The 20,268-nt window shown below is 32.7% G+C and overlaps 1 protein-coding gene across 3 annotated transcripts in view; it reads left to right on the top strand.

Moving 5' to 3' along the window:
* The window catches only part of LOC122523166, a 55,009-nt gene that overhangs the window by 18,169 nt on the left and 16,572 nt on the right, over nt 1-20,268 (top strand). For 2 of the 3 annotated variants that reach the window (XM_043644797.1, XM_043644795.1), the window contains exon 2: nt 3,035-3,120. The gene's annotated coding sequence lies outside the window, so the exon portion shown is untranslated. Of the gene's footprint in view, nt 1-1,311; nt 1,496-3,034; nt 3,121-20,268 lie in introns of all 3 variants that reach the window. The other variant, XM_043644796.1, reaches the window with a different exon arrangement.

Here is a 20,268-nt window from a genome sequence, read left to right as displayed (position 1 = left end):
TAAATCGTATAGTAGTTGACGATACAGAATGAGAAAAGATAATTTACACATATACATTTACAATTTATACACATAGAAGAAAGAACTCGTCTTATCGTTGGTTTTAGAAAGGTACGATAATATCACGTACCTAAACGGATGTTAGGATAGTATTAGAATTGTGATACACATTTGTGACGGCACGTTGTAACGATAGATCAACGTTGTTATCTTATCGATTGAAAAGTATTAACACATGGCCTAACGTAAAATGATCTTCGTCGAAGTAACGTAAGAATTATGATACTTTGGATAGCATAATTTAATCGATACTAATCATCTGGAGATATATCAATGTGATACATCATGTGATACATTAATATTTTTCCATTGGGAAAAATCCTGGGTTTTTCTTTTCGTTAATTGATCGTTAAACTTTATTGTTTTTTTTTTGCATAGTATGTTAGGAATATGATTGTATAGGTAATGAGAACGATTGTCATTGGTTGGCGCGTGCCGATGACATAAATCACTAAAGAGTTTTGCGTCATCGATGATACTGATTGCAGGAATTAATGGAACTTTATGACAACTGGCTCGAGTTAAGGAAACGATGTGGTCATTGAATGGAACGAATTTATGAATGATTGACCGTACCCATTCGCATAAATGTTAATAATTTATTCGAATGAGATGAAAAGAGTAGATAGAAAATATAAAAATATAAAAAATATATTATTTATATGTTATATATTATTTTATTTCGTGATATTTATTTAACGAAAATTGACATCAGGAGGATGAACGAAATGATTATTTAAATATTTATTACACGTCATATTATTTTACAATATATTATGAATACTAAAAATTGATCTGTGATCTTGAAACATTTTACAGATGCTGATAAATTCTGTATTCTTACTTTTAAGTGTGCAGGAAACAGAAAAGTAATAAAAAGCAGTTGTTTAACGTAAATTTCATGAATTCTTGATTCGAGTATCAATATCACCGAACGTTATAAATAATTTATCAAATATATATATATAATATAATAATATGACGTATACACTTATTACTCTTTTTTTGGAATCGTTCTTCGACGCGTCCGCTCTCTCTCGCGTTCTCAACGGAAGTTCTCAATATGACGTATACATTTTGATATATTTTATATATGAATTGATATTATTATAAAATATTATTAAATATATAAAGAATAGAATATAGAATATTCGTAGGGTTAAAAGGAATGTAAAATTCGTTTGTAGAATTTCATGAAGAATGTTCACACACAAGATACGTGTTTGTATATACGATCGAGAGTTCTCGCAGGTGCAAGAGAAAAGAAGGGTAACGCGATATCGTGCGATCCCCCGTCGAGATTCTCGCCAATGCGATCCCGAAGGACGAAGACACCACGATGAATCATAGGAAGAAAATGATCTCTACGCATTGCCGACGGCATCTCAAAACCCAACCCTTTCTCAACTCTGTCGTTTCACGATGCTACGTATCGGTATGTTTCCGATGCTATCACACTCGACTATTCACACATACCTAATTCTATACGTGTTTTCAAAATGTATATGTATATGTATATGTAATACATTCATACATAATTTTAAAATGTACCAACGTACGTATGTATATGTGTATGTATTAGTACATGTGTATATGTAATAAGTTCATACATGGTTTAAAGATGTACGAACGTTGGTATGTATATATGTATGTGTGTGTATGTGTAATAGGTTAATACATAAACCTTCGTTCGTTCTCGGTATGCGTTGTCAGGAGAGCACGAACGGATGCAGAATTTACAAATGCCAACAGCCATAGCAAACTCTTGCGAAATCCAGAGCGATTACTTGGAAAACGAAAGCAGGTGCCGTGCAGTCTCTCTCGTTGAGGAGAGGATACTCTTCTCTATCTCGTTTCGATAATCTTTCATGCTAGCTGGAACCAAGTGAACGAACCAGATGTATATTTCTTATCGTATCCTGATACTACTTCGAACCACGCTCACGTTGAATTTCTTCTTCGAAGCGAGACGAATGTTTCTATCAGATTTACTCTATCTTTTTCTGACCTTTTTATTTCTCACCCTATACGTTTGTCTCTTTTTAACCCTTTTGATTGTTAAATATTAATAGTTGAAGTGTTTAATTAGGATTGGAATAGTTTATTAGTAGGGTGTTTGTTTCGTTGATTGATTTTATTAATCATATTTTTTATAATAAATTATATTTAATAGTTTTAATGACAGAATAGAATATTATTTGCATTTATATTAACAAACATGTATATGTGTCAATAGTATTTTGACAAATATTTCAAAGTAATTGACACTTTCTTTTATCATATTGTTAGATACTTTAAGAAATATATAGAAATTTATATATTATCAGAATTGGTATATTATAATTACTATTCAAGATTTAAAATATATCTTTATGCCTTGTAATATTTAGATTTAATTTTTTTTTATTGGAAAATAATAATTTTTACGTTGAATTATTCTAACATCGTATGATCATTGATAAAAACATTGTTAATTAAATTATTTGTGTCTATCTATAAAGGTAAAAGTTAAATCATTTATTTAAAAAAAAAAAAAGAAAATATAGAAAAGTAGCAAGCCGAAGGACACGAGATACTGGTAACTAGGATTCGATGCTGATTCGAAACGTATCATTAAGCGGAGACAATACAAGTTTTGCTCGAAGGATGACAGCTTCTTTTTTACTTGTATTTTATTTATCGTTCTTTCGCTTTGATTTACCTGACGTACACCATAACGTCTAACTACGATGCGATCTAAGGTATATTCTACAAAACAAAGAAAGAGAAAGAAATGGTAGAAGTGAGAAATGAAAAGTATAAATATTACAGGATAATATCTACGACATATTTTGCAATATGCTTGCATAAATCCTTCAACAAATTTTCCGAATGATATGTGTTTTTTCTTCTCTCAGGTTTATCCCCAAACGAAACTTTTGCGTATGGAGGAAAACAACTAATCTCAACTTTTCTTTTCCTTCTATTGTTACAGACGCCGAACTTGATTGAAGAAGAGGAAAGCTTTCCGTTATCCTTAAAAGAACTATCAGAAAAACTATCCTGAATTCTTCTATCGAGGTAAGTCAAAACGATGATCATTATTTATTCATCTCGAATGTCTTTTATCTTTATTTTAATATTCGATAAGATAATATAATTAGTTTGATTTACTCGAGTAACGTGTAGAAATTTGGAATCAATTGTACGATATTGGGAATACGAAAAATAATGAATGAATCGAATATAAAAATTCTAAGAATAACATGATTTTAAAATGAAGATACTAAAAATCGTGACTAACTCTTAGAGTCAAGTTTTCAAACACAACTTTCACAAAGAAAGTACGGTGTTCGATGATTCGGAATTTTTCTTCTTCTTCTTCATTCTTTCGTAACGAGTAACAAGATTTAACTTTATAGAATAAGAAGGAAAGAGAAACGGTGATATTTTTTTTCTTTTTGTGAATAATATAAACGCATTGCACGTAATTTATAACGTTTAAAGATAAATCCAAGAAACGCATGACGTAGCACTTATGACGTTAGACCATGATAATTCGCGTGGGCGAGTATCGTCACTGAAATCAAACGATTTCTCTCATACGAATCAATTCGAGACTTTCAGAATTTGTTCTTTCCCCGTTAGAGTTTACCTGTTGTTTATTATTATTTAATTACATAAGTGAAACTTATTGCACGTAGACGAAAAGAAAATTAGTTAAGTATATTCACGATGGTAATTAATTCTTATTGGTCGTAAGTCACGTGAGAGGTAACAAGACAATAAATATATCATTAATAAATAATTATTAATTAAATAATTAATAATCTCATATATATTTGTAATATACTTCTATGAAAAGAAATAAATAATTGCAAACAATAACGTTATACTTACAATACTAACATTATTTTGCATATTTACCGAAACTAATTACAACCTAATGAAAATGATCAATATAAAAAGTTGACAAATAAGGATTAAAACTCAAATTTCAATCCAATAAATTAATGCACTTATTCTTTCCATTCGATTGAACGATATTCCAAACGAATGAAATGCAACGTTAATTCTAATTAAAAATTGATGAAATTAACGGTAACAATACTATTGCATGTAACTCAGCCAACCTGATCGAAAAAATTAGAATTTTGTTGCATGATCAGGATTAAGTTTAAACCCGTTGCATTTTTACGATAGGTTACGATAAAGAAATCCTGTTGTGAAGCATCCATGATGGAAGAAATGGCGAAAGGCCATTATAGTACGTGACATCAAAGTCAAGCTCGTTGATTAGAGAGTACTATGTGCGTGCCAGGCCAATTAACAATGTTTTGATCGCGAGTCGTTTGCCTTGATGTCGATTGATCTCTTCGTCAATCTTTCTCCTCCTCCTCTTATTCCTCCCCTCCTCCTCTTCTATCCCATCAAACGAATCATTAAAAACGATTGGAACGTTAGAAAAACGACACAATTGTAAGCCGCATTTTGCTTAGAAAAATTTTGTATTCCTATATATATATATCTTTTTTTCATCTTAACTATACAATTGCCCTTTTTTCATAGTTCACGAATTCGAGACGAGTTTTATTGATTATTGTTATGGTGCAAGCAAAAGTTCGTGCATTTTATTGCATTAAAACTTTACTTCGATACTGCATAATAATGGATTGTTCTTTTCTTTTTTTTCTTGTTTTGTAAAATTTCTTTTGGAAATAATAATTTAAAAAATGCACGAACTTTTGCTTCCCCCTTAACATTTATATTGTTAATTATCATTTCACAACTAAAATTATCCTATGAATATTTTCTGCTCGCATTGACGTAACACAATACCAACAGCGGTGATTCCTTAAGCTACTAAAATAATGACGCAGTAGAAAATCATTGTCTAAAAATAGAAAATGCAAGTTTTCATTGCATAGAATCAATGGATGTTGTTTAGAACGCCGTTTGTTGTAAGAAAATTGAAAAACATCGAGATGTTTGCCCCCCCCCCACTAAAATTAGGAATTCAACTTTTGTTATCGGTTGTTGTTGTATTTTTATTTCCTATTTTTTCTCTTGTTTTTTTTCTTCTTCTTCTTCTTAACGTATCGTTTTTACCGGAGATCTGTGCTACTTTGTTACCGTCTCGTATCCGCGTTAGGGTGACGCACGCATGATCTATCCGCGGCAGACGAACCGAACGGAAGCTGATGATGATGATGACGATCATTCTTTCAAGACTTTTCACATAGTTTTCTTGGAAATAAATTTGAATATAAGGATATTGTCCAGACTTAAAGGTTTATTTTCATTGACCCTTATAAAAATATATAGGCCTCTAAAAGAAGAGTCATAGTTTTAACAATAACTTCCAAGTCATCGATTATATTGTTTTTTTTTTTTTCATATTAGATGATAAACGTATCGTGAAATTTATTAAATATTATTTCCTCTTATATAGATTCGTTATTTTCCAATGGTATACCATAAGTAACGCGTAAAGTATGTTTTATGTACAAACATATGTTGCATAAAGAAAAATCTTTCCTCGTTATCCTTTTTGATTAAAAGAAAATATTCTACGACAATCGTGTGCCAAAAGTTTCCGTATCTGTCATCACTTTTTCCTATATTATCTTTCTAATCTAACGATTATTAATATTCGATTTTATTTCAACAAAAAAAAAAAAAAGAAAAATGATACGAATTATAATAAAACATTGTTTAATAATTTACTAAACAAACAGATTAGAGGTACATAAATTCTTACTTAATAGCAATAACACAGATTATGTCATCAGACTTCAAATGGATAATAAATGAATCGTATATTGATAGAATGAAACTTGATGTAAAGATTTTGTCATCTAACTCACGACGATAAGGATAATAGAAAAATATTGCAAAATTATTCGTTTGATCTTTCAGAAAACTATAAAACCTTTTTTTAAAAAAAAAGTCTCATTTGATCATTTATATAATTATGTTTTATTACGTCAAATCATTATAACAATTATTTCTGATTCATATTTATCGGTCGTGAGAATTCAATTTTCATATGGGTGATAAATTTAAAATCTTAAATTCTGTACGAAAACTAAATGTAAAACGAAATTCTCTCGTTTCATTAAATGTCAAATAAATTCATTATGTTGCCTACATTGTTTTATAATATCATAATAATCCTGTGGTGTATGAAGAAAATTCTTCTTTCTTTTTTCTATGGAAATTGGACTTACATCACTTTCATAATCGATGCTTATGTAATTTCTTTAACCGGCCAATTTTAAATTGGACAAAGCATTGACATTTTTTAAGAAATTAGATACTTATAAGTTATAAATAAAAAGTGTATAACTGAATTACGTGATATCTAATTTTGTTTTTTAAATAAACTTACACCACTTTCAATATAAACGGGTCCATTTATCGATGACACGAACTGGTTTATCAATTGAAGAAAAATATTTCGTTAGTTCAGTGATATTAAGGCATACCATTTCGATGAGTACCGAAGAAAGAAAAAGGTGCGGTATATACGGTGTCGATTGTAAAAGGATCGACACTTTGAATCTACTGTCTTTGGTGACAGAACGAAACAACCAGCCGATCATTATGCGTGCCAAGCCCGTAACAGCAAGCAAGCAAGCAAGCAAGCAAGCAAGGCAAGATGACCTAATGTACCGGCATAGTATTCTTCATCTTTTCTTCTCTATTATATTCGTTAGAAATAATCCTTCTCGTTGGATACTCGCGAAGAACTCTGCGTCCTGATCGTGTAGATCACATGCTAAAAATAATAACTAATCGGATATAAGAAGCAAAAAAAGGAATTGCAAGTAACTTATAGTTGAGGAATAACATGTCAAATGCTCGTTTTTATTAAAATGTCCCCTATTATACTTATGAGGAGATGTCATTTCTAGGCTACGTGTACCATTTTCTACACAAATTTAGTCATTTTCTATAAATATCTGGTTTGTTTCTCTTGTTTTTGAAAGAATATATATATTATTTTCATAATTATAAATATTTTATTTACTTTTTTATTTATTTATTTATTTCACTTAGAATAATTGAAATAAAATTTATATACAAAAGTGAATACAAAATGGAATAAATTTGACTTATATTTTCACGTAGCGATGAATTTTGTTAAAACGATCAATCCATAGGTATGGTTTACTAGGGTAATTATTGCAAAAGGTTGTCACCTGTTTTTTTGCGGTTTCACTATTATAATTTACATGTAATTAATTAACCACGCTGCGTGTAACGTTGTCGGTGCACGACTGAAAAATTGGTTTAAATATCATTACGTCACATAAGACAGTGTTACCAGCAATAACTTGTAGATGAAAATATCTCAATTTAAAATTCAGCTTGGCGTAGAAATGCATTTTAAATACACGTGGCAGGGAACATGTTAAAGTGCATTCCATTTTTCATCTTTTTTCTCTCGTTCGTTCTTTCGTTCGAGTATGTTGATCACGAACAGAGAAAGATCAACTAAAATTAGTTCGAAAGTGTTAGCGTTTAACTCTTCGTGTCGTCGAACCTACGATTCTACTTCTGCTTTGAATTAGCACGAACTTTCTGACCGATAACGGAAGCAAAGCCTCAACGAGTCAAGGACAGACTTCCGGTTAACCACACAGGAGAGATTCGATTTAATCGAGTGGAGCTAAATATTTTACAGTGATATTACTCGATGCTAAAACTATTAGGGTTTACCATAAGTTCGTGCGTTTTTTTTATTTTTTTTTATTTATATTTCCAAAGTAAATTTTATAACAACAATTTATTATACAGTTTCAAAGCAAAGTTTCAACACAATAAACGTAAGAAATTTTCATTTAATATTCGAAAGTTATAACTCTCGTTTCAACCTAATTCATCTGTCAATGAAAATTAATGGATGTGCATATTCATTTCTATCTAGATAGTATGCAGAATAATTGATTTCTGTATTTTAGTGGATATTTTGAAAATTATTCATATATCAACTAAGAAAAATAAAGAATGGAAAATGATAACAATATGCGAATCGTTTAACTAAATCTGAAATCTCATCATTTCAATTAATTACAGAATAATAGTAATCGAAATAAAATAGAATATATGAGATAATGATGAGATATCGGTGCTGCCACCTGAAAATTATCTTTCGTATTGACGTTTGTAATAGTAGTGTCAAAAATACGCGGTTGAAAGTGACGAAATTTGGTAAAAGTTTTCGATGAGATTTAAGATTAATTCGTAACGGTTATTTTTTTACTCGAACCGACAATTTTACGATCGATAGTACGATTTTTCGCGCGAAATCAAATGTTTGTTTATAACGAAAAATTTAAGTTAAATGAATATATGTTTTCAAGTGGTTTTTTTTTTAAGATTAGGAACGGTTCGTTAGATATTTCATGCAATTGTTCACAAAGGGATAGGACCAAAAGGGATGAATTAATTTTCTACAATCGATAAAATGAACTATCCCAATCCATTAGCACGTACGTACATTGGTATTCTTTTTTTTTTTAATTATAAACTACACGAGTTGACCATGATCGATGATCGTACAATTTTTGTTAGACGATATATAATAGAAATTAAATTGAAAATTACAATCACGAGTATATTTATTTTCGAATATATGATATTTAAATAAACATATAATATTTATTTTCAATAAACAGACGTCCTTGTCGATGTTTGTTATATATACTTAAGACGATTCAAAATAATCTGTTCAAGATATTGGATTTACTATCAAGAAATTCGTTGAGCATAATAATTTCGAATGAATTTGCTTTAAGAAAAAATGGAAATAAAATATTCGATCTATTTGTTTATTACGTTCCATTTAATTGAAATATTAAATATAATAAATTGTAGATAATCGGACACCCGATATATACCTGAGATTGTACGAAATCTCGTTGCTACCCCCCGTGATCTGAAAAAACAAGGTGTTCGCAGTCTTTTGTCTTTCCCTCCTCGTAAAAAAACCTTCACGCACGTCGACGAATCCTAACCTTCGAACGATCATAACTTCCCGTTCTAGGGTTGACGAGAAGTTTATAAATCAACGTGCTGGCATGTCAATTATTTTCATCGTATTTTCGATATGTTATTTCGGTATAAAAAGAATAATGGGTATTGAACGATTGTTATATATTATTATATTTCGTCTCACCTATTTAACAAATTTTTTCTCTCGCGACGAAGAACCAAAATTTGACGTATATCGATCCAACTGATTATTCCAATCGAATGATCTCGCGCGATCATCATAATCGTCGTCATCGTTCGAAGCCTACTAGATGTCAATACTGTTTTTTCATACTAAGTAAGTACTGACAACTTTACACACGAATTTTTCTTTTCTTTATTAATAAAAAATAATATACTTGCAATCAATTTTTCAGCCCGAGAATTAATAAGTAATTTTTGCTGACGTGATAACATTGACAAAAATTATTATACATATTATTATTATAACATTGACACAACGCATTGTTACGAATAATGTTACAAAGATAATTGTAAACAGATATATATATATTTGTTACAGCGTAATCATATTATTATTTAACAAAATTTTATTCTTGTAAATCAGAAGGGTAGAAACTTTTTAGTCTACGTAATTAAATTTGAGTTTTAAAGTAAATTATTTGCTAGGGGATTCGGGTGATTTGTCTAAACGATTTTTCTAGCGTTCCCTGAAGTTAGTTCATAATTGCTTCATTTAATTTCTTTACTTCCTTTTAATATTATTTATATTTATTTATTATTAAGAATAATATTGTATTTATATTATTCATACAAATCTTTATTGATTCTTTCATTAATTACGTACCAGGTGGACATTTCAAATGATTCATTTGCAGATGCAGATGCGGATGCAGATAATACATTTTTTCATTTTGTTCGTATGTTTGTTTGGCATAATTTAGAAAAAAAAAAAAAAGAAAAGAAAAAACGTCGCGAAATTCTTCCGTGATCGTACTCGTTTACTTGAGATATATTTTTTCCTTGCCCCTTTTGAGCTTGTCATTCTCGCTTTAATACTTGCATCAAATATCGTTCGGAGCGAGAAAGAAAGAAAGAAAGAAAGCAAGAAAGAAAGGAAGGAAGAAAGAAGGAAGGAGGATCGGTTGTTTTCTGGGTGGTCCACCGGGTTCCGAAAGAGGAGAGGGTGGTGGTGAACGCAGAGATAAAATGAGAGATACTCTCTCTCTCTCTTTCTCTCTGTTTCTTTTTCTCTCTTTCTCATCCCCTCTTTATCTCATCCCTTCTTTTTCTTTCTTCTCGACTACTAGCATCATCGACGTCGTCCGCGTGCCTTTCGTACCTTTGGAATGTGCCCGATGTCTCTATCCGTTTCTTGCAAGCTTGCGATCGCGAGGACCACACGAATCGATAATTGTCTCTTTCATCTTTCTCTCTTTCTCATCTCGACAAATATTTATTCCTCTTATTCTTCTTCTTCTTTCTTTCTTACTTTACTTCCAAATCCTTTTCCATTTAGCGGACGTTCTCTCGTTCGATTAAAACGTCGTTTTTCTCTAAGGATACGCGATGCATCGATACGCGTTTCGAATTCGATCGCATAATACTGATTGAAAGAGAAAATGAGAGAGAGAGAGAGAGAGAGAGAGAGAGAGAGAGGATTTCTGACCGGTTACGAGTTGACAACAGCAACAGTAAAAGGACTAAGAAGGATTCTCCGTGCATTCTCTTTTTGAGAAAAGTGCAACGAACTTCATTTTCTTTTTCCTACGTTTTAGTACTTTCGATTTCGTTTTATTATTTATTCTTTTTATCAATTTTCATAATATTCGTTCGATTTTCATTTACGTATCTCATCCCGAACATGATCTTTCGAATAAAAGGACTGAGAAGTATTTTCCGTGCATTCTCTTTTTCAGGAAAGTGCAACGAACTTCGTTTTCTTTTTCTTACGTTTCAGTACTTTTGATTTCGTGTTATTATTTATTTTTTTAATCAATTTTCATAATATTCGTTTGATTTTCATTTAAGTGTTTCATCCCAAAGTTGTTATCGATTGTCTAGTTCACGTTATTTATTAACCCCATTTTAGTGTTAGTGTTGAATACTTTTAGTTGAATTGTTTTGTAGGGACGCAACAGTTTATTATTAATGCGACCAGATTCTAATAATAAATTATATTTAATAATTAAAGTTTTTGTTTCACATATGTAATATAATTGTCATGTGACAAGAGAAACAATAATTAATACGCAAACGAACAACTTTTACCAAACGCATATATGTACGTGAATAACAGTCAAAGATTTGTTAACCAATTTATTTCTCTTGGAAGATTTTTTGTTGTGTGAATTTTAGGAAATATCTTATAATATAATAATTTGTCGTGTTCTAGTAGAATTTAAATACAAACGAGTAGCAATGTGCCGAACTTGAAAAAGTCGACACTCCTCGTGAGTCATTGTTTCGAATGACTAATATTACAAGATGCCAGCAATCTTGTAAATCTTGCACGTTTCCTTTAACTTTTTAACGAGCATCACGTTTACGAGATAGAACGTGCGTCTGATGGTTGCTCGTACCGTGCAGTTTCTACTCAAAGAAAGTATCATCGATACATTCTTTATTAATTTTTTACCAAAATTTCGGAAAATCTTATCGAAACTCTAGTCAAAGATATTAAAATTGAAAAAAAGAAAAAACAAGAACAAAAAGAAAATACAATACAAATAAGCAAGGAGTGCACTCGTTGGAATGTTTAATACTACACTCGTTGGGAAACACGCGTTACGTTAATTTCATAATTCGTGTCATACGAATTCTAAGGATTATCTTGATACATTTCCATCGAAATAATTATCGGTTACGATGACGAGTATTACACGAGTCAAGGATGATTACGAGCGTTTAATGCTGTAGGATACAAAAAGTAGACTAATTTACATAACTAAAATGTTTCACGTGTCAATCTCGTGAAATTAAATAAGAACATTAAGGATTCGTCATACATCGTTCCTCTTCCTCTAAATTGTATCATATATTTCGGGCTTAGTATGAAAAATGCTTGGTTTTAACGCGAAATCATGATCGAGTTGAGTCATTAATTAAAAACTCGTTTTCGTATCTTCCTTTCTTCCTTCCTTCCTTTCCTTTCCTTTCCTACCTTTTTTTCCCCTCCTACCCTCGTTTCTTTCCCAGCCACGCGACTACATACATTAATCTAGTCACCAATTTAACTATCAATTCGTATTGAAACTTTTTCGAATGGAAGAAAAGGTTACGTTGATTACCGCGAACCTAGCTAAATGATTTGTCTAAATTTTTGTTTTTCAAATTTCTACGTATAAAATACGAAATACGTAATCCTTCGTGTGATTACACGCATAACTGAGTCATTGACTCATAAGTTGTGTATCCCGATTAGAGAGAATAGAAATACGAAGTATCTTAGAAAACCGTACGACTTTTTTTCCTTTCCTGTATGTTTCTGTGTGTGTTTATGTGTATGTTTTTTTCTTCTTTTCCTTCCAATATTCAAGGCTGTTATTTTGCATGGAATATCGGTGGATTTTATATCATATACTCGGAAAGTTGTTACTTCAATCATTCTACTACGGATTTTCACCTCGAATTTTGATAATTCATCATCGTACATATTTATCATCTCGACTATCTTTCCGTAAACGCTCACGTTTTTTCGCAGAAGATATTTATTATTATATTATAGTGTACTCCGTCTCGGATGTTATTTTATTTGTACGTAGATCGTACCTTACCTTACCTACCAATGGAACGCGACTTCTGAGTAATTATTTTTTTCTTTCTTACGAGATAGTAACGATTTCTACTTATGAACAAATATGCGAAATAAAAATACAAAAACATAGGGGAGGAGAATATTCGTTCAAAGAAATCGTTACGTTTCGATTAATAAGATCGATTAAAACTGCGTACAATTTTTTCTCCTTCTCCCATGACAGAGATCGGTTGTTTACCATCCAGTTTTTCATTCCCGTTTTGCGAATGGAACGTGACAACGAAGCACAAGTTTCGTTTTATTCTTTATCAGCTTGAGAACTTCCATGTGATTAGTTCGTAACAATCATACATTAGCTTGGGAAAATTAAGTGCTAGTAATTTTTCTTCTTTCACTTTTTCGTAGATAGTCACGCATCGCAGGTTGCCATGTTTTAAACGCAGTGTCAGGAACGATTTGACACGTGGCCGTATCCGTACACGTGATTTCAATCCATTTTCTTGGAAATAAATGTCTAAACAATATCCACATTTATTCGTACTCATCATAATAATAACAATAACAATAATAACGAAACATTAGGTTTATGCACATATGGTAGAAATGGTCATAAAAATGGTAAATGCGTCTTGTTAAATAACTCGTATTACTAAACCACAAATTTGTGAATGTTCATCAATATAATAATAATAATTATTATTATTTGTAATAATCAGTTAATTTGTGATAGGAATTACGAGTTGAGATAAGTAAGATAATTGCATTTTAATTTTTATGGGTTATTAAGTTGAATTACAATATGAACCATTTAGTTTTGTAAATGTTGAACAATAAACGGATTTTGTTTAGTAAAAAGATATTTCAATCTTTTCAACTTGATAAGATTCTTTATTATTTTTCCTTTCTTTATGTTTCATTTAGACGCAACTGTCAAGCCATGATAATTCCTGTATAAAATTATCATCAACAAAGTTCCTCTTTCTCCCTCTATTGTAATATTATTTATTTACCGTTATCTGATCGAAATAACTATGATTCACTTAAAATTAAAAATCACAAGTCTTTCTCCCTATAAATTTGATTACGAAACTAAATTTGGAAACGTAATCGGTAAGAAACCCATTCGATTAAAATGTTAATCAAATGTTCACTTTCTTAAGACAAAATGTGTTCGAGTATTTTCAAAATCGTATTAAATTCTATAAACGTAAAATCATCGAGTTTATTTTTTCTTTTTCTTTTAAGATAAAAAAAAAGAAAAGAAGAAAAAAGTAGCAACCGCATTTCTTACGATCATCTTCGGGAATAACAATATTATGTATAGAATTTGAAAAATACGAAAGAAGGTAAAAAAAAAAGAAGATTGTCGTAGCATGAGTCATAAGAATCTGAACACGCGAGAATTCAGCTTTGTATACAATTTGATAATAATTTAATAAGAATAACGATTATACGAATTATCCTATCCGAGCAACCCGTTGTTGACAATGTTTACACAGAGAGTTCTTTGATTTTGCATTTAATTTACAAAATGTAATTGTGCAAAAGAAAAGTGTGGATCTTTTTTTTTGTTTTCTTACTATCTTTCTTTCCTTATATACGTTTCTGTTGAACTTGACCCGAAAAACGATTGAGATGACGTGTCGAAGGTGTGCTAAATAGTTAGTCAACACCTATTCAGCTCTCACAACTCGAAATATTTTCGCAACTTCTACCATTCCTCGCGTAACTTTGTTATGAACAGATTGCTGCATCATTGCGTTCGATCGAAAAAAAAAAGAAAAAAATTAAAAGGATCTTCAAGAACGAAAATTCGCTTAACACGAGTTAATCGTGTTAAATTGTTTAAATTAATTTTATCTTAAAAGAAAAAGAAAAAATAGACTCGATGATTTTACGTTTATAGAATTTAATACGATTAATGACGTTGTCATCGAAACCAGGATCTATATTTTGTTTTCTTTATCTTTTTCTTAAATAACTTTCGAAAGAGAAACGTACCTGCGTCAACTATGAAAACGAAATGAAATCGTTAAAGATCTAACGCGTGTTGCGTTGTTTGATGCAACCAATCGAGGAAAAGACAAATTCGAAAACCCGTTATTTCTTCGTTACGATTATTCAACACGTGTTTCTATCTAAAGTAGCTGATGTAATCTAACTGGTGCCGTCTAATTAACTATTAATAATATTCTCCTATACGTTTCCTCGATGAATTTTTGCCATTTAGTAATAAATAAATGATTATTCACAAGATTGAATACGTAATACCCAATACTACTGTAAGAATGAATATATTTATCGTATATTAATTATAAATATAAAAATACACCTGTGTGTTTTGTTTTTATTATAATTATTTTAATACCATTTATAAATAGCGTAAGAAAGAGAAAGATAGTTAGAGATTCATTGTTTTAATTATACTATCAAATTATTCATAAAACGTATTATACGTATTAGCTTTGTTTTTCTCTTTTAAAGATCATTTAATCAGAAGGAAAGTCATAAAACACGAAAGGAATGATGGTAAATGATTAAAGGAACCTAACGTACGGCATGCTTTTATTTATCAATCATCATCATTTGTAATAGAAGCGTGCGAGTGAATGTTTCTCGTGGTAAAAAATATCATTGAATAAATTTAATAAACAAATCATCGAGTATTAATTATCATCATTCGAAATATTTCTCTTCCATTGAGCCAACGGATATGAGGAAAAAATTTCCATCGGTTAGATCCTATGGAAAGTAATTAAATATATAATTTAAGATCTGTACGTGTATGTATGTATGTGTGTGTGTGTGTAAGTGGAAGAAACGTGAATACGCTTATGGTCGCGTGGCTTCGATGAATCGGCTTCCTTTTCGCAAAACTCACGTTGGAAATTTCGGAAGAGGTAAATGTATGATGCGTAACTGGTGAGGGTGGGAAAAAGGAGGTGGCAAGGGAGGGGACAGTTAATGAAAGGAAACGTCATCGTTTTAGTGGAGGGGAAAAGGATAATCCGAACTTCCAATAAGATTTTCAAACGCTCGATAAGGAAAATAATAGACGAAAGTTTAAATAATGATTACATGGTTTTAAATCATTGTAAATTTTGATGGGATATCTTTTTAAAATAATTTGAAATGATCGTAAGAATTCGTTAATAATATTTTATTTGTTAATCTTTTGAAAGTAAAACGAGGTAGACACGCTTAATCATTTTTTATAATAATTTCTGATAATGCTGTTATGCGATTGGTTGTAGAAATTTGTAATTTATTTTAAAAATGATAGTAAAAATTGTGAAAAATTTGTTATAGAATTCGTTCGTCTTTAATATTGATTATTAATATTTTACTTATCAATCTTTTGAAAGTGAAATGAAGTAATATAGGAACGTAGACACGTACAATCATTTGTTCAATAATTTATGATAATGCTGCTATACGATTGGTTGCTGCTACGTGCTATTCGATTTCTAGGGATTATTTTTAGGAATTCTTATAATATTCACTGTTCGTAGATTCTTTTAGCTAGACTGTTCTTCGGAATTCTTTTTTATATACACAAGAAAGATTATCCCTAAAATTAACACGGTAAAGGATTTTTTCGGTACTAAACAATAGATATGGCTATTTTCATATACAATTAATAAGAAAAGAGTGTTTTTAAGTTTCAGGTATCTTTTAAGTTTTAAAAATATTTATGAATAACATAAACGATAGAAAGAATTGACGAAATTTTTATCGAATATTCGACATACATGAAAATACATTAACGAAAATGATTGAAATCTTTGTTTCTTCTAATTACTATGATTGATATGAATGAATATGATAAAGAAAATATATAAAATTAAAAATTGAGACGAATGATATCGATATTATGCAATCGAAGATGATAAAAATATGAATTTGGAATATGTTTTTCTATACTTAGGGAAAGAATTGGCATAAACAATCATCGTCGTTGTTATTGTTGTCATCATCATCATCATGATCATCATTATAATCATCATTATCATTGCCATTGTCATCGTAAGCGTGGTTTCTGTCGCGTATATTTGCTATTACCATAAAGACATGTCGTTCAATTAATCTTCTGACGAGAATGAAGAAGACTATGAAGACAACTATGATGCGAGAAGACGACACTTGAGAACGAATCGACATCACTATCGAGCGCATTGAATTTGCGAGACACGTTAATTATTACTATTACCGTCATCGTCACTATTATTAGCGTCGTACGTCGGTGTTATGTCTACGGAAACGTACGTAGATACGTACGTACGTACGTACGATTAATCCAACACGTGTGCACGTGTTGTGCTTATCGTAATGCTTACAAGATAATGAATTTTCTCAGCTAATCATCATCGTCATCTAAGTTCATCAAACGAACAAATTTGAAATAAATCAAAGTTGTACCGAGTCCTGTCGAGTAATTGAAATATCATCTAAATTCATCAAACAACCAAATTCGAAATAAACCGAAGTATCAAATACTGTCGAGTAATTGAAATATCATTTAGGTTCATCAAACAACCAAATTTGAAATAAATCGAAGTTGTACCGAATCCTGAGAAGTAATTGAAAAATCATTTAAGTTCATCAAACAACCCAATTTGAAATAAACCAAAGTTGTACTGAATCCTGTCGAGTAATTGAAATATCATCTGGGTTCATCAAACAACCAAATTTGAAATAAACCAAAGTTTTCCTGTCGAATAAATGAAATATCATCTAGGTTCATCAAACGATCAAATTGCTATTAGAAATAAATCGAAGTTATCCTGTCGAGTAATTGAAATAAAACAAGAAACAGACAGACGATAGAATAAATTCATGTTAATTAACCGTGTGAATCAGAAGGAGAGAGAGAGAGAGAAATAGAGAGAGAGAGAGATGAAAATAAAAGAAGAAAAAAAGAACGTATTATAATTTCGCATTAGACGCGCTCGCGTGTGTCATCGTTATCGTAGTCTCTTAACTTTTTTTGTTTCTCGTAATCATCATGCAATGGTCTAGTGACGTTAAAAAGATCCAAGCTTTGAGGAAGGAACTCGACAAGAAAAACGAGGAAATAGGAAGAGGCAAATGTTGTTTGTATTCTCGCGATAATACTTGACTCATACGATTGGTAGAAGAAGGAATGCACGCACGATAGGTTTAGAAGAAAAAAAAAAGAAAACCTCCGAGAGGAAAGAAAACAGAAAACAAAAAAAGAACAAAATCATCGCGATGACGGAAGGGAACAAGCAGCAAATGCAAACGTGTAAACCCAAAAAAAGAAAATGAACTTTTAATGATTGAAGGAGGGATCGAAGATGTCCTTGCATTTGGAACATGGTGGGCAAAAACAAAACCAACAGAGAGAGAGAGAGAGAGAGAGAGAGACCTGGGACGGTTAGGCGCACGACGAACGACTCCGATCATAAGTCCGGCATCCGAACCGGGGACGACGACGATCATGCTCCTACTACGGGCGCCGTTAGAGTGGGGATAAGCCCAGTCGGCATGGTGGGGGGTGTGCGGTACGCGCCACGGCTAGTTATGAATGAGTCGTGGAGTAAAGAAGCCACGAGTGGTGGCCCGTGCGGAGGGTGGAGGGGAAGGATCCTTTAGGATTAGCGGGGGTGGGCGGAGAAGAAGAGTGGAAACCTCGTTGAGAAAGAGGAATGGAAGGGGCAACTGGAAGAAGAGAAGAAGAAGAAGAAGAAGAAGAAGAGGAAGAAGAAGAAGAAGAAGGAGTCGTTTGCTGAGAAGGAGGCAGGCAAAAGAGACGAAGGAAGAGATAAAAAGGCATCGGAGTGTAACTGTGGAAGGGTGGAAGAGGGGAAAGATACAGAAAAAGAGAGAGAGAGAGATAAAATGGTGGGAGTAACGTCAGGATTGACCGAAAGCGGGGTGCGGGCCACGTGCTTCGGTGCCTTTACAATCGTATATAGGCACCGGTCAAGCGAGCGGCTAGCACCATACACTTACAGTCATACGCACGGGGCGCACAAGGTGAAAGAGAAAGAAAGAAAGAAAGAAAGAAAGAAAGAAAGAAAGAGAGAGAGAGACAAGAGAAGCTCACGGATATATAGATATAGAGACATACATAACCGAGAAGGACTCTTCTAACTGAGAAACGAACGGAGAACCCAACAGCAACTCAACATAGAAGAAGAAGACAGACACGCAGAGACACGGAAAAGAGACGAGCAAGAAGACGAGGAAGACAAGACAAGACAGACAGAAAGTCCACCTTCCACTTCCATTCCCTTTACTAAGGTTCACTCCTACTATCTGACGACGGAAGAACAGGCTGCCTGCCCCTGGGTCGTCGTCGGCTGGTTGTCTGTGCCAGTCCGTCGTGTCCGGCGAGACTGCCTTCTCCTACTCTTTCTCTGTCCTTCCTTAGAGTGTTATACCTACCTACCTACCTACCTACCTACCTACCTACCTACCTACACACACCTTTTCCTTCTTCCTTCCTTCGGCTTGTGCTTTAACTCGGACACACACAGCAGGAGGAAGAGGAGGCGGCGAGAGGTGATACGCGGCTCCGACACGCTCGACCGGACGAACGACGAAGACCTCAGTCACCTCCTGATACTCGCTAGGGTACGACCTTTCTCCCCCCCACCCTCGGTGACACTAACCTGAGATCATCAGGAGAGGGAGCAACTGAAAAGATAAATAACAGGAAAAGAAGTACGAGGAGGTGGAGATTTCGGAGTCGGGGAAGGACCACCCTTAAAGATTAAAACCCTTTCTTCTTATTCTTATTCTTATTCTTCCTTTTTATTCTTGAGGAGAGTACCCCCGCCACTTTGTCCAGTGCCCACCCCCTCCCTCGAGAAGAGACCCACACACCCTCCCCCCTCGTATAAGAATCAGTGCATCGCGTGTGCCAGGAGCAGTACCGATCGGATTGTGATTCCACGAGCACGCTTTCTTCTTCTTCTTCTACTTCTACTTCTTCCTCTTCCTCTTCTTTTTTTTTTCTTCTTCTTCTTCCTCTTCTTAATACCGTAACCGTTGTAATTCTATTATCTTGAGATAAACGAGAAGAAAGGAGGAAGGAGTGCGTGAACATAAGCTTACGTAGATCTGAGCTGGTGGTGTACGATACGCATTCGTCCGAAAATAAGAAGAAATCATACTACGAGGAAGCTCTTGGAAGAGAGAGAGAGAGAGAGAGAGAGAGAGAGAGAGAAAATTCTAAAGTAAGACTAAGATTGAGAGAATCGAAGAGAATCGAAGTTGTTAACAATCGCAAGATAGTCATCCGTCGTATCCTCTTTCACACACACATACACACATATATACCTGTCTCTGTCTGACTCGTACGGATCTCGCGACACGCGCGTGTGTGCCCTCGAGCAACGAGAGTGTTATTAAAGTGTGATGCGATCATGGTCGTGGATACAGTGATCAGCATCGAGAGAAAATTAATAGCAATGGAAGCCATACTTCATCGCGATCAGAGGACT

The sequence above is a fragment of the Polistes fuscatus genome, unplaced genomic scaffold (genome assembly GCF_010416935.1).
Source record: "Polistes fuscatus isolate 324 unplaced genomic scaffold, CU_Pfus_HIC Scaffold6, whole genome shotgun sequence".
NCBI lineage: Eukaryota > Metazoa > Arthropoda > Insecta > Hymenoptera > Vespidae > Polistes > Polistes fuscatus.
This window is presented reverse-complemented; position numbering and strand designations above follow the sequence as displayed.